The sequence below is a fragment of the Phyllostomus discolor genome, chromosome 8 (assembly GCF_004126475.2).
Source record: "Phyllostomus discolor isolate MPI-MPIP mPhyDis1 chromosome 8, mPhyDis1.pri.v3, whole genome shotgun sequence".
In the NCBI taxonomy this organism is placed as follows: Eukaryota; Metazoa; Chordata; class Mammalia; order Chiroptera; family Phyllostomidae; genus Phyllostomus; species Phyllostomus discolor.
In genome coordinates, this window is record NC_040910.2 from 1,613,401 (window position 1) to 1,627,758 (window position 14,358).

The window sequence follows — 14,358 nt, forward strand, 5'->3', positions numbered from 1 at the left end:
CCTCCGGCGACAATCGCGTGCTGGCCAGCTGAGTGGCCAGCGGAATGCCCTCCGTCTGCAGCCGGCTGTTTCGTAACCTGTGCTTTCACGGTGCCGTCCTAACGAGCAGCTTCAACCAGGCAGTCAGGACGGGAGCAATCAATAGTCCAACGAGCACGGCCTCAGATAAAGAAGCTGCCCGCGGCCCCTGAGTCACAAGTGGACTCAGCCAGGTGGCGGCCGACAAGCGTTCGGGAGTCGTCGGTGGTTTCTCAGGCAAAGACGGGAGCCTTCCTGATTCGAGCATCACATCTTTAAGGTCTCTTGTACGTTCAGGCGGGCAAGCCGCCCGCACACACGCAAACACCATAGCTCCATCTCGAGTCTACTCAGAGACATCAACTTGTCAAAGCTTCCTGTTTCTCCAGGTTCGGAAAACAAGAGGCGTTTCATAGAATCGACTATTCTTAAAAATCTTTACAGGACAGAGAAAGCTTGGAGCGCAGGCCAGAAACACGGGTTGTCCCTGCCAACCCGCCGACCCTCAGCTGGGGGCCTCGGAGTAAGCTGGACACCCTCTGGGGCTCAGCGCCCCTGTCCAGCTGCCAACCACCGATCCCACACTTTCCCTCCAGTTCCCTCCAGTTCCCTCGCCCACTACGGAATCGCCTCCCTTTGGCCCTTTTCCGATGACACCTTGTAACGAAACCAATGGGCGATCCCTACCGAGACTGGAACTAACGCTACAGTCAGGAGATGGCATTCTTCCTTTGGTTTCACTTTCCCATTGAACTATCTTTCCAAAATTAAAGCACCCAAGTAAAAATATTACAAAATCACGTCCTTCTCCGCGGAGGGGAGGGGCGGAGAGGACGCCGAGCGGCCGGCGCGCGGGTCGCCCGCGGTCCCCGCCCGCGCAGAGGGCGACGTGGCAGCCTGCGCTCGGTCCGCTGCTCCGACTGCGCGCTCCGGGGAAGTGGGCAGGGGCAGCGCCCGCGGCCGCCTGTTGCTGGGAGACGCGGAGACCGGAGGGACAGGATGGCAGCGCGCGCGCAGGAAGCAGTCGGTGCCTCGGCGCGGCTCCGGAGGAATCTGCTTCCTCACGCGGCCAGGAGCCACGTCGAACTTCCTCGCACGGCCGAGTTCCGAAGCCTGAGTCAGCGGCAGCGGCGACGTGGCGGGGCGCCACCTGGCCGACGCGGGCGCAGCACCCAGCCCCGCGCCCCGCGCCCCGCAGCTCGGCCCAGGTGCAGCCAGGTGCACGCCCCAGTCCGGACCGCGTCCCTCCCTGCCAGCTGGCCCCGAAGCCTGCAGGCGGTTTTGCTGTGCACGGTCCCGACCTCCCCTCCTCCCAGAAGCGGGACGAGGGACCCGGAGAGAGGAACCGCGGGCAGTGGCCCTGGGACCCCTGCAACAGCTCAGCATCCCGGACTCCCGGCCGGAGCCGAGCCGGAGCGGGAAACGCCCACGCCCCCCTCGGGCCCGAGCCTACGCTGCCCACGGGCCGGAGCGGAGCGCAGAGCAGAGCGGAGGGTCCCCGTGCGCCCGCCCGCCCTCCAGGCCGCCCCGCGCCCACTCCAGCAGCACCCACTCCAGCGGCGCGGGCGGCGTCCCGCCCGGACCTGCGTCACCCGCCGCTGCCCGGCTCTGCTCCCGGTGCCCGCGCCCGGCGCCCCGGCTCCCGCTACTCGCCTCGCACCTTCGCGGGCGGCTGTCCCCACTGGCTGGCGGCGCGCGGACTTCAGCCCGGCTGGCAACTGCCACGTCAAAACTCCCGGCCGCGCTCCCGGCGCCGGGCGGCCCCCAGGGCCGCGCTCCCGCCCGCGCACGCGCGCAGACGCCCACGGGGCGGGCCCGGGGCGGGCCCGGGGCGGAGCTGGGGCGGGGCCTGGGCAGGGCGGCCACCCGGCCCAGGGGTGCCGCGACCGCAGGTCCTCCCTGCTGCCTCCGCTCACCTTTCCTGTCTGTGCTGTTTGTTTGTTTCCGCCCAACAGGGCAAAGCTTCTCAGGGCGGTTGCTAAATCCGCGCAACGGGCCCACGGCGGAGCCCGTGGGGAGGAGGGGTTGCGTACCGAAGGTTCATTCATTCTTTCCCTCTGCAGGCCGATCCGCTCGCTGGTTCCGCGTCCCCGGAGTCCCCGCGGCGGAGCCGGCGCTGCGCCGCCAGGGCAGGAGGGCGCACGACTCCGGACCTCCGAGAGACCCGGAGCGAACCCAGCACGAGCACAGAGGCGGAGGCCTTGGCCTGCGTGCACCGTGCAGGGGGACAGTCTGGCCGCGGGAAAACGGGTTGCGGGGTGGGGGGGGAACGCAAAGAGGTCCCAGCTGAAAAGTACGCGGGCAGCTGTGTGCACCGAAGCTGGGACTGCGAGACTTCCGCGTGTTCCTTCTGCGGACGCCCACGCGCTCCCCGCCTGTGAAGCAGGAGGGCTGGCCCCACCCGCAGCAGGATTGCCGCGCGGGCCGCTCCCAGGGCTTAGCTCGCTGTGCTGCCTTACAGCTGATGAGGAAGGGCCACCCCTAGGAGACCTGGGACAGACGGCTCTCTAGCTTTTCGGACCATCGGCCTGGTGTCTCCCTCCCTCCCTCCCTCTCTCTTTCTCCCTTACTCTCTCCATCTCTCCCTCTCTCTGTCACACACACACACACACACACACACAGCCCAGCATCTAGTACAACTACCACTTGGATCAAACTTACAAAACTAAAACCAGACCAATGTTGTTTTCAAGACATACTTTCTTTTTCTGGGCTGCAAGACAATACAAGCTACTCGACAGCTCCCTCACTGATGAAATGGCTCGGTAAAAGCTTGCGTGCGGATGGGACCTCTGCTCAAATGCTCCTGTGGGCTTTGCAGGCATTCTGGGCTGTCCCGGCCCGGTGAGGACCAGCGGTCCCCGGCCCACCCTCCTTTTGTCAGAGTCTAAGGTGTGGTGTCCGGCCTGCACCCAGCTTCTACACTGGTCGGGTTCGAAACCCCGCAGTGAAGGTCTTGTGGGCAGTGCATTTCTAGACTCTCGATGTGATGGGGACACGTGACGGTGTTCAGGGAGCTCTGGGCCCTGTTCATGCACCAGAGCCTGTGAGGACAATGAAAACCACGGCTGCACGTCTCAGCTACGTGACCACGCAGGGAGCGGTCACTCGGAACTAAGGACAGCAGATGGGACCAGTTGGCGTCTCCTCCCTGTCGAGTCACCGAATTTGAGTTTGTAAATTCATTTCCGCCCGTTGCCTCGGGACCCCGGGGTGACGTGGGGCTTCAGAGGGCAGCCGTGAGTTCCTACGCGGGAAGGCTGGAGGAGATTTCAGAGGTGTGCACGCTCAACTCCACCTCCGGTGAGGACTGAGCTCAGCCAGGGGTCTCGCAGACTGAGGCACGGAGGCTCAGAGAATGCAAACCGCCACTCTCGGCATCCGTTGGAGGACATGCACCTGCTGGTTCTGACTCCGAAGGTCTTTCACCTCATCTTTTTTTCCTTTTGATACGGCTGATTTTCTCTTTTCTCTTAACTGTCGCTGCCTTTTCCTCCCACAACTGCCTCACCGTCGAGATTTCAGATAACTACAATGTTCATTGATCACACGGTTCCCCCAGGGGCTGCACCTACTAATCACTGATCTCCTTTTTCTTATGACACGGACTTCTGGTTTCAATACGGCTTCCCTCCGGTGGCCCCAGTGCCCAACCCTCCAGGGACAGCCTTCCAACCTTACTCCTGTGGTCAGGTCGCTGGCCTCCACCGGGCCCGAGGGGCAGCCGGGGTTCCCAGCCTTCCTTGGTCTGACCTGCCCCGTCGCCACCGGAGGCCAGCCTCTGCCCTTCCGTGTTAATGAACTTGGCCACCCTTGTAACCACACCGGCATGGCCAGGGGCGGTCACCGAGGAAGGCCTGGGCTGGAGCCCCAGTGTTCTGTGGGGTCCTTCCGCCCTACCTCTGCCAGGGGAGGGCACGGACAGCCAGCTCCGTGAAAGGCTGTCTAGACAGAGGAGGGGCAGCCTGACGACGCTCAGAAAGTAGCTTCCAGAAAGCCAGAGCTCTGACGTCCTGTGACTTAAGCAGTTTGGGGGCTCCTGAGTCCAAAGCCACAGACAGTTGGAAGAGCTTCGTGTCTGGAATGGCTGCGGTGGCCAAGGCCTGGGCTGTGTTAAACGTGGGGAAGCATAGGAACTGAGGCCCAGTTCCGCGGGGCGGGGAGGGCGCGTGGGAGGCCTGTTGAGTAGCCACCAGTAACGGTAACAGTGGCGTTCAAGTGTTCATCAGGCCCCAACAACAAGCTGTTTCTGGGATTATGCTTTTTTAAAAAAAGATTTTATTTATTTATTTTCAGAGAGGGAAGGGAGAGAGAGAGAGAAACATCAATGTGCGGTTGCTGGGGGTCATGGCCTGCAACCCAGGCATGTGCCCAGACTGGGAATCGAACCTGCGATGGTTTGGTTCACAGCCTGCACTCAATCCACTGAGCTATGCCAGTCAGGGCTTTTTTTCCCTTTTTTAAATAGTAGCTTTGAGATACTTGTAACTGAGGCCGTTGTAATTGAGATACAATGAACAATTCACCCATTTAAGTGTGCACCCAAAGGTGTTTCATGCATTCACGGAGATGTACGGCGATCACCACAATTTTAGAACAGTTCCCATCACTCTGAGCAAGAGAAAAGTCACTTTGGGTTTTGAATGGAGGCATAACCAGCTCTCCCCACCCAACCCTCCCGTCCCACGGCCCTAGGCACCCACCGGTCTACTCGCTGTCTGTGCACACTGAGCCGATTTGGGGCACTTCATATAAATGGAGTCGCGCAGGTGGGGTCCCTCATGACAGTCCTCCCACCTGGCAGCCCATTTGTAAAGTGCATCCTTGTGGGACTGTGTATCAGTAGGAATACAAGTATGACTAATGCTGCTATGAACGTTGACCTGCAAGTGTTTGTCTGGATACACATTTTTATTGTTCTTGGGAACCTCAAACAAACATTGCAGCCCGGAGCATTTAAACACACTCTCAGCAGCTCAATGACAGCCACTCAGTGGCCAGCCCGAGCTGGGTGGACCACTGTCCCAGGGTTTCTGCCGGCCCGGGGCCCCTGGACTGAGGCTCCCCCAGCACTGCCCTGCGGCCTCAGGCTCACCCCAGCCAGCGCGACCCTCCCCCACCCCTGTTCCCAGGTGTCAGCTCCGTGCACAGCTGAAGCCTGTCTCTCCTGCTCCTCTTTGCTCTTGTCGGACACAGGTGCGTCCCCTGACTCCTCTCCCGTGCGTCCAATTCCACACCGCCATCCGCTTCCGAGGGACCTGGGCCGGCCCAGCCTCACGGAGCTGAGGTTCGGTCAGAGCCTGTGAGGAGGCAGTGGGGTCGGCCCCGCAGGTTGCCTGGGGGCCGGTGTGCCAGGCGAAAGACAGAGCCCCCCAAAGCCCCTGTGGCAGAGAGAAGGGTTTCTGGAATGTTCCCGGAGCAGAGGGCAGCCGGTGAGGGAAGGGGAGAAAACTGAAGGAGAGGGAAGAAAGCGGTCGGGGGGGCAGATGGGGTCGGGTCCTCTGGTCCGCCGTGAGGAGCCCGGCTTTCACTCCGAGCAAAGGAAAAGTCGTTTCAGGCTCAAACTGAGGGAGAACGTGCCGACTTACTTTTCAGTATTTTTGACTTATATGGAGGCAGCCAGTCTTCATGAAAAGGTGTTCAGAAAGCATTTATTTCCCCAAGTCCCCATGAGGTTTCCTGACTCAGAAATGTACCCCCAGCCACTGGGTTCCACACGGGTCTCCTGGGCCTGGCTGAGACCGGAGGGGGAGGGGCGTGCAGCTGGGTCTGCCGCCTGCTCTCACAGCTGGTGGGACACAGCCAGGGCCCCGCCAGTATTTCTGGGTGCACAGCTCATCCCCCCCCCCCCCGTCCCACAGCTTACTCCGGGGACTCGGAGGAGATGGGACCCCAAGTTCTCCGTGCACTGGTTTTGCTGATTTAAGGAAAGAAGGCAGGGGAGCGGACACTTAGGAGGTGAATGAAATGCAAACTCTATGCAACAGACGGCTTATAAGGGAGGCCCCTCTGACCTCCGGCGTAGGGAAAGCTCATTACGTGGTGTTCCATCACAGACATTTCCTGTCTGCCGTCAGGATGGAGCCGAGAATGACAAGCACCCGGCAACTCACTGAGGCGGCGGCGGGCGGCGGGATGAAGCAGAGGGGGTGCGGACAGTCTGCCTGGGGTCAGTGCCTGAGTTTGTGGTCATCAGCGAGGAGTCAGACTTGCCTTTGATTCCTCCCTCGAGTCCGCCCCGGTGATTCGCTAGAGAAACAAGGCGATTCTCTGTATGTGCTGTAAATAAAGCATGAGAAACTTGGGTCTGGGGGCGTTACATCCGGCAGTGACGGCGGATTTCCCTCCGGAACAGGCCTCCTCCTTCGGGGCACGGCCGTGCGGGGTGGGGCCGCGCCGCCCCTGCTGGAACCGAGGAGACTCAGCAGTCGGAGCAGCTTCTCCGTCTCACCTTCCCGCTTCCCACCCTGACCCTCTCCGCTTCCCAGGGCTGGGACGCAGACACGGAGGGTCTAGCCCAGGACGGTCCTGTAGGGCTGACGGCACAGAACAACCTAAAAGGAGCTCGGGACCCCAGATTCCTCCAGGAGCACAACCGCCCCCTCCCCTCGAACCCCTGTCCACCTCCGAGCTGTCACCGCAAGAGAAGAATAAACTGTAGATCCAGCCACTAGGTTTGGGTTTGGGGTTTCGGTGGGGACCTCTTAAATAAATAACGCTATCTTAAAATCCGTCTGTTTCAACAGTTAAGTAAGTCACGTGCACATTTTACTGGTCAGGGTGTGCCCACCACGGGCGAACTGAGGGGCGCGCACGGCACGCTGAGCAGGGGAAGGCTGAGCCGTGTGGGTCAGTCTGGTGTGTCCACGGGGCCCAGCGTGGCCCGCAGGCTCTGATGGGAGAGGCTGGAGCTTCCTGGTGGAGGGAGTGGGCGGTCCTGCTGTTAATGAAAGCGCAGCGTGTTGTGCTGGCCTGGAGTGGAGGTGACTTCCTGACTGGACAGGCAGAGGCTCCCCCCCCCCCCCCCCTTCCCTGTCCCCACAGATCCCAGAGCTGCGTCCAGACCTGGAGGCCCCAGCAGCACGCAGCACCGGCTGGGAGAGGTCTGCAGTCACCCGGCGCCCACAGCCCGTCTAGGTGGTGGGAGCGTGGGCCGCTGCCCTCCGGAGCCCTGATCCTCCCCTCCCTGGGACCTTCTGAGTCCCGTCCTCTGCCCCGCTCCGGCGCAGAGCAGCCGTGCAGAGAGATGCACGCAGGGGGCACTGGGCGGCTGGTGAGCTCGGGGCAGGACCTGGCCCGCCCACCGGAAGTCTCCACACTGAGGTCGGGGGCATGAGTAGGTCAGGCCCGCCCCAGCGGGGACGGAATCCCGCTGGCCCCGCAGTCATCGGGTCGTTTTCTGCAGCGTCACTGTGTTTCGTAGTCATGAGCTGGTGGGGGCTCTCTCTCGCTCTCACACACTCACACTCCCCTGCATCAGAGGGTGCAGGGGGGTGACCCCGACGACCCGGCTGGACCCCTGGTAGAGACTCTTGCCAGCCATGCGGTCCTCAGAAGGGGGGTTCCACCCACTGTTCTCCCGTGGGAGCCCTTTCAAGGCGGCCAGCCCCCTGACACGGGAGTGCTGGCTGTCCCTCGGCCACTGCGGGTCTGGCCAGCAGGGCGGCCCACGTGTCTGCCACTAGGGGGCGGGCCTCTGCCGTGGTGCAGCGCCACCTCCCACCTGCCTGGGCACCCGGCCCGCCAGCTGCTCTGGGTGGACGGTCCGCCTGCGGGGCTGAGCCGTCCCTCCAGGCGCGAGTGCTCTACACCGGTGTCTCTACCACACAATGTTTCCACTCCGACCGTTGTTGCTATGGAGACTGTCAGCCCCGGGCCTCCAGTCGTATGGGAGCAACCAACCAACGTTCTCCCCTCGTTTTCATTCTACCTGGCGTTTTAGCAGAAGGATGCAAATCGACTTCGTTTTAAAAACAATCTATGACATCTCTTTATTCAAAAACTTGTTCTTCACAAGTATGTACCAAAATACAGGCCCTTGTTTGTATAAAGGAAAAGAAAATCTTGGCTTCAAAATAGCGTGCCAACAGTCGCATCGCCGAGCGGTTCCTGCGCTCACAGGACACTAACCCCGGGGCGGGCGGTCCTCGCCGTCCCGCTCTCTCCCAGGCGCCGAAGGGGCAAGGCGGGGACACGAGTTTCTTCTCCGCGTGTCGGAGTCAGAGGCCCCGGGAGCCCCCGCAGGCCCGCGGGGGAGGGGCACCCACGGGAGAGAACGCGTCGTCTCCAGGACTGGCGGCGGCGGTCACAGCGCAGAACCATGGGGTCCCCAGGAAACGCCCTACAACGGTGAGCAGGTTCAAACGAGGCCAGGACGCCTGGCGACAGGTGCGCAGATTGTGTGCAAGGAACAGGTGGATGTGACCCCAAAGGTCCGCCGGGACGCTGCGAGCTGAAGCGGGTCGGACTTCGGGGGGCGGGCCTCTGGGTCTGCCTGGAAGAACCGTGTGGAGCGCCCGGTGCACTGAAACCCGGGAGATTTTCCAAGAAATGGGATGTGTTCAGCAGTCCGTGGAGTCACTAGCACCGGAAACCTCGTCACAGGTCCACAGGACACGACAAGCAGCTGTGAGAGGGTCTCCGACTGTCCGTGGGAGGTCTCCCCGTGGATCTGATCGCCAGTTCACTGGGAGGCTTCCATGTGAGCCCAGTTGCATGCATTTCCCTGGAACAGAACCATGGATCTGACTGACGCTGGTCATAGGACCGTAACCAAGCTGCGTTTCTAGTATTTATTGTTACAAGGGAAGTGAGTGGCTTTTTTGAGGGGGGTTTTGGATACTCTGAGTTGGAAAAGTACTTTGGGGGGGAATCATAAGATTTCAGGAACCAGGAATTGGCCCTTTCTTGTTCTGCTGACATTTCTCTTGTTTTCTTGACAGTTTGCACTCCCTCACAGTTGAAAACCAAAGGCTTGCTGACTGTATCCTTCTCGGGGCCGGTTCTCTGGGCCGGGTGACGAATGCTTCTTGGGGGGGGGGCCCTGCCCTGTGCCGTGTGGGGCATTCAGCTGCGTCCCGGCCTCTGCTCACCCATCCACCCCCACAACCACGACAGTCAGAAAGGTCCCCAGACAAAGTCCCCTGGAGGCAAAAGCGCCCCACTGCTCTAGGCCACGGGATCAGCAGCAGCCCTGGGGTCCCAGGTCCCCGGCAGGCAGCCTCTCTGGGCAGAGCCCACACCCGCACCTCCCGCCCCCGCAACCCCAGCGCCCCTTCTCCCGGCAGGCTCCGTGTTTCCGATGTCCCTAAGCGGGTGTTGAGGACGTGTCTTTGGCTTTTCCGGTAGTTCTCTGGGAGCTGTTCCTGCCCCTAGTGCCCAGACGCAGAGTTAAAAACACCTGTCTTCAGTTGTTGGTGTTGTTTTCAGTCGCTGGTTTCATTTTACCAGTTTTCCTCCATTCTGACAGACCGAGCAGCAAGCTTCGGCCCGAGGGTGAAGTCCAGCTCCTGCCCGTGTTGGAATCAGGTCGTGTGACCACAGCCACACCCCGCGCCCACCCGCCCTCCGAGGCTGCGGGGGGGGGGGCGGGGGCGGCTGCCGCAGGGGTCGAAGGTCCTCGGGCCACAGCTGACTGGCCGGCTCTGGGTCCGGACACCTGGAAGGCAGGGACCAAGAGGCTGTACCTGTAGCGTCTAATACTTTATAGCCGAGTGCCTCATGTTTACATTTTCTTAGATTCACCCAAAGACGTAAAGCCAATTCCGTTGTTTTCTTTGAAAAGGTGTTACTGTATCTGCCTGCATTACCATGCATTAAGTCCAGTGGTGTGGCTGGTTAAAGGATAATGCTAAAGGGCTTGACTTTAAGAGTCCAGACCCATTCTTGGCTGCGTTTGTTCGTTTTGTTCTGTTCAATCACAGACGGCCTCTTTCACTACCTATATTCCGAAAACAAACCCACTATCTGTCGCAAGGAGACTAGGGCACAGCGAATGAATGCATCAGAGCAGGCGAGTCGGCCCCAAAGGCTGAAAAAGCCCAGCGTGTCTAGTGAAGGGGGTTGCTTACTTCACCCTTCTGTTAGGAGCACAGTTCCGTGTCCCACGTTGCATCACACACGGACACAGTGTCTGTGAATCTCACCTGAAGGCCGTAACTCACATTTGGTGTACTCGGTAATGTTGTATTTGGTCACAAGAATTGTGTGTAGCTCCCTTTAAACGCGAGTAGTCCTTGTGATGCTCGCCCTCTCCACCCCTTCCACGGGCACACACGGGAAAGGGGTCATCAGGTGCATCATCACGTGTTGCAAACGGACTCAGAACCTGAGGCACGCCCATGTTTTGTGAGGTCAGGGCTGCCGGGATTGGTTGTCCTCGGACTGAAATGACGCTTGTGCAGCTTGTCTGCAAGACCGTGGCCGCCGTGAGCTTCCGCTTCAGAACCTCACCGTCCTTGCTCACGGTCCGTCCTGCTCCTCTCTGACGACGTCCCTCTGGAGCGCAGCTGCACCTGGGGTCACACAGGGCAGTTTGCATGTCATCCTGTCACCTCTGGGGCAAAACACCCCCCCCCCCACACCCACCCCATGTGTCCCTCCACCTTGGAAAACGGGTGCTCGAGAGTCTGAAACACCGCTGCGTGCTCCGGAGCCGCACCTGGCTGGCATCTGCTGCCTACCTGCTTGTCTGCGGAGGGCACTCCGTCATTTCAGTGATTTACACACACCCCAGGGGGCCCTGGGCCAAAGGGTCTTGTAAAGAAAGTAAAGGGCTCGTTTCTTCAAACAAACGGTTACACTAACTAGAAAGCATGTCTCTGCTTTTCGGGGCTTAAAACAAAGTATCTCGCGTCGCCCCACCGTCTGGATGCAGGAGTTGCCGGGACAGAACAAGACGGGTTTGGGAAGGGCGACGTGGAGTCAACTCTGAGGCTCATCCTCTGGTTCTTCTTGGGGCCCCGCCCTGCTCCCCTCTGAGGGGGTCCTTCCCAGGAAGGAGAGTTCGGGGGCCCGGCCCACTCTTCCCCCTGACTTCAAATCACCCCAAACTACGGAGGAAAAGTGTCCGAAGAAGGGACACATTTTAACCTGAAATTTCCCGCACTGGCTCCGTCCGATTTCACGCACCCATTTTCTTCGCTGCCTGCAGTTGTGAAAGTGCTGCGTGTGCAACAAACACCACACACGTGCTCGCGATCTCACACTCCCCCGAGCGAGCGATCGGCATCCGGTGATCCCCGGGCTCCCGAAGGCGTTCATAAGCCTCCGCCGGCAAGCGCAGACCGCCGCGTCTCGGGGGGCCCACGCCCACTGGGGCTTCCATGCGTCCTCCTGACCTCAGGACGGAGGTCAGTGGAGCAGAGGGCTTCCTCAAACATTTCCATGTTTTGGTTAAAAAAAAAACCCTGGTTTTTAATTAAAGACAGGACGCTTTTCCAAAGGCATTTTAGTTCCCTTGCAGGGAAGGGCTCCACCGTGTGGGCGGCCTTGTCCCCAGCCTGGCGGTCATCAGCCACGTCACTCGGGAAAGGGAGAGGAGGGGAACAGGAGGAGCGGAGACAGAGACCCGGGAGCCTACGCTTCCAGGGACAGACGGGCCTCCTGGCGGCATCAGAGCCTGGGGCGCTGGCGGCATCACCGGGTGGGAGAGGGGGTAGGGGAGGGCGAGGCCAGCCCCAGGGGTAGCCAGGGCCAGGCTTGGGGGGGATGCTGGGGCGCAAAGTGCAGGAAAACCCCCGCCTGTGCTGCCAGGAAGCGGCCTTGACCTGCTCGGCCTTTCTCTGACCGCACACAGACTGGGGCCGGTTCCTGAGGCCTGCTGGCTCCCCGCTGGCTCCCCGCTGGCTCCCCGCGGGGCCGGGGCCTCCCTCCCTTAACTCCGTCTGGGACTCCCAGGGGAGAGTTTGGGCTTCCCACGCTGCCCTCCAAGGCTTTGTGCCCACAGAGGTTATTGTTGCTTTTGCTCCCGCCCCCCCTGCTTTGTGAACAGCGCCTGCCCGTCAGGCGGGTCCCAGCGCCATGGGGGTGGCCCTAGCCCCCCCCCCCCCCCCCCGTGGCTGGCAGCTGGTGCCCTGTTCAGCCTGCCCCTCCCTTGGGCTCCCAGGCTGACTTCTCAGTGCAGCCTGCGCCCCAGGGGAGTGGGGCTCCCCACCCAGCACCCGGTTTTCCAGTGACTGGCGAATCAACGACAAACTCAAAAGTGAATAAACACCTGGTTAATGAGCTGGAGAAGATCGTTTTGTCATCTTCCTGCAACCCTGGTCCCCCATGGCCCTTGGCTGGTGGTAAAGCCAGTCTCGGGCTCCACCCCCTGCGTTTGCAAAGGTGTCGGGACCCAGCAGAGCGGGAGGTCCCCTGGCATCTGTCCCCAGGGCCACTGTCCCTGGCATGCAGATGGCTGCAGAGTGTGGAGAGGAGCAGGGTGCCTTGTCCTCCGTGTCCAGCCTCGCCCTGAGGCCCCGCCATCCCTCCCGGCCGCAGCAGGGTGGCGCCCACAGACACTCAGCCCTCCTCCTGAGGACTAACCACCTCCCTCCCTTGCTTCCTCTGCTTGGGGACACCTTGCACGGTCACTTCACGAGTGGGTGCCTTCCAGATCTGGGGACGCGGGTGTCCCCTTCTGCTCCTGCTCAGCAAGAGCCCCCAACTTAAGGACATCGTGAGGATCTTCGTGGTGACTGCCGACCTGCCCTCCTCCGTCCCAGCCCCTTTCACCCCGCCCCCTAGGCACCCCTCTGCAGCCACTGGCCTGCCCCCCCCCCCCCCCCGTCTGAGCCTGCGTCTGCTCTGCTCGCTGGTTCAAGTTGCTGCGACCTTCCATACTGCTGAGAAGCACTGGGGTCTCGCGGCCTCGGGGGAAAGAGGACTGAGGTTTGGCTTGGACCTTGAAATGGTGCCACAGTGTCCCAGTTTCAGTCATTCTAGGTCTCACATGGTTTTACAGCATTGATTCCTTTTCCTGCGATGCTTTACTTTCTCCCAAAAAATGCCAGTCATTCATAATGAAGAACAACTTCCAGGTTTTTGAATAGTTGTAAAGAGACCACAGACATTCGCTCAACATGGAAAATGATGCTTTTGAGTGAGGAGGTGACTTAGAAAAATAAAGGAGGCACCTGCCACGCCTCGGTGGCCAGTGTGAAGTCACTCTAGAACAGGGGCATCAGACTCATCGTCACCAGGAGCCACACTGACCTCCCAGTGGCCTTCAGAGGACCGAACGAATGTAACTGTTCCTTAACTAGGAGCAGGGAGCTCAGCGCTGCCGCCGGGTAGAAACAAGGTGCTGAGCAGATAAAACAAGGTGGAGGGAGGGCTGGATTCAACCCTCGGGCCTTGTGTCTGCCACCTGTGAGCGAGAACGAGGCGCCCTCACGGGGTATTTTTGTTTGCAACGCTCCCGCAGTGTAGGTTGCGGCGCTCGCGCAGCGGGGGAAGGGCGCAGGTGCAGGCCGGGCTGGTCTCGCTGCCCGTGCTCGCTCGTGCTCCACAGGTGTGCTCCGCAGGTGTGCTCCGCAGGTGTGCGTCCTCGCAAACGGAGGCAAGTCTCCGCACCTGCAGGAGATCATGACTCACGTTGTCAGGCTGGTCTGGAGCTGACCCCACAGCCCCTCCAGGGCAGCCCGTGGTGGTGTTTTTACGAGTCAAGCGGATGAACGAGTGGTGGTATAAAGCAGAGCGTCCGATACATTGTTAAACCGTTTCAGTGGCGCAGACGCAGAGTTGCTCTAAGAAGATCACTTTCAAAGCCCCCTAAGTCACTCTTCTGTCCTTAACAAAGTAACTGTTTTCGCTCTCGCCTTGGTTCTTAAATCGCAGACAACGTGAAACGCAGGTGTGGGCACCGCGTAACCAGGGCCTGGGCTGAGTCCTCGGGCAGCGTCTCAGCGTCACCTGCGAGGTCTCGGGTTTGAGTTCCCCTCCCTGCCGGCCACTCAGCCCGTTCGAGGTCCCCGGGGGCTGCGAGCAGACAGGAGGACTCCTGGGCCAGACGCAAGGGACTGGGTTGCCCAGGGCCCAGCGAGGGCACGGCCTCAGCGCCTGGAGTCACTTCCTCCTCTTCAGGCTCCTGAGCGGTGACCCAGTGACCCGGTGGGGCCGCAGAGCAGGGGCACCACTGCTTAGTGTCCTGCTGCTTTTATCTTGTTTTGTTTTTGCCAACAATCAGCTAGCAACCTTGGGCTTTGTCCCCAGTGGAGATGTAGCTACCTCCCCAAGGCTGCTTGTTGCAAATGCAACCTTGAGCGGAGGCTCAGCGCCAGAAGCATGGGGCCTTGAGTGGCCACACACCCAGGGAGGCGGAGGAGCCCTGGAGGCCCAGGGCGGCCGCCTGCAGGG

The 14,358-nt window shown here is 60.8% G+C and overlaps 1 protein-coding gene across 2 annotated transcripts in view; it reads right to left on the reverse strand.

The window, feature by feature from the left end:
- Positions 1–1,797, reverse strand: part of SEC24D (SEC24 homolog D, COPII coat complex component) — a 34,089-nt gene extending 32,292 nt beyond the window's left edge. Inside the window, exon 1 of one of the 2 annotated variants that reach the window (XM_036031772.1) lies at positions 1,602–1,797. The gene's annotated coding sequence lies outside the window, so the exon portion shown is untranslated. The remainder of the gene's footprint in view (positions 1–1,601) is intronic. The other variant, XM_028520368.2, reaches the window with a different exon arrangement.
- Positions 1,798–14,358: the final 12,561 nt, after the last annotated feature.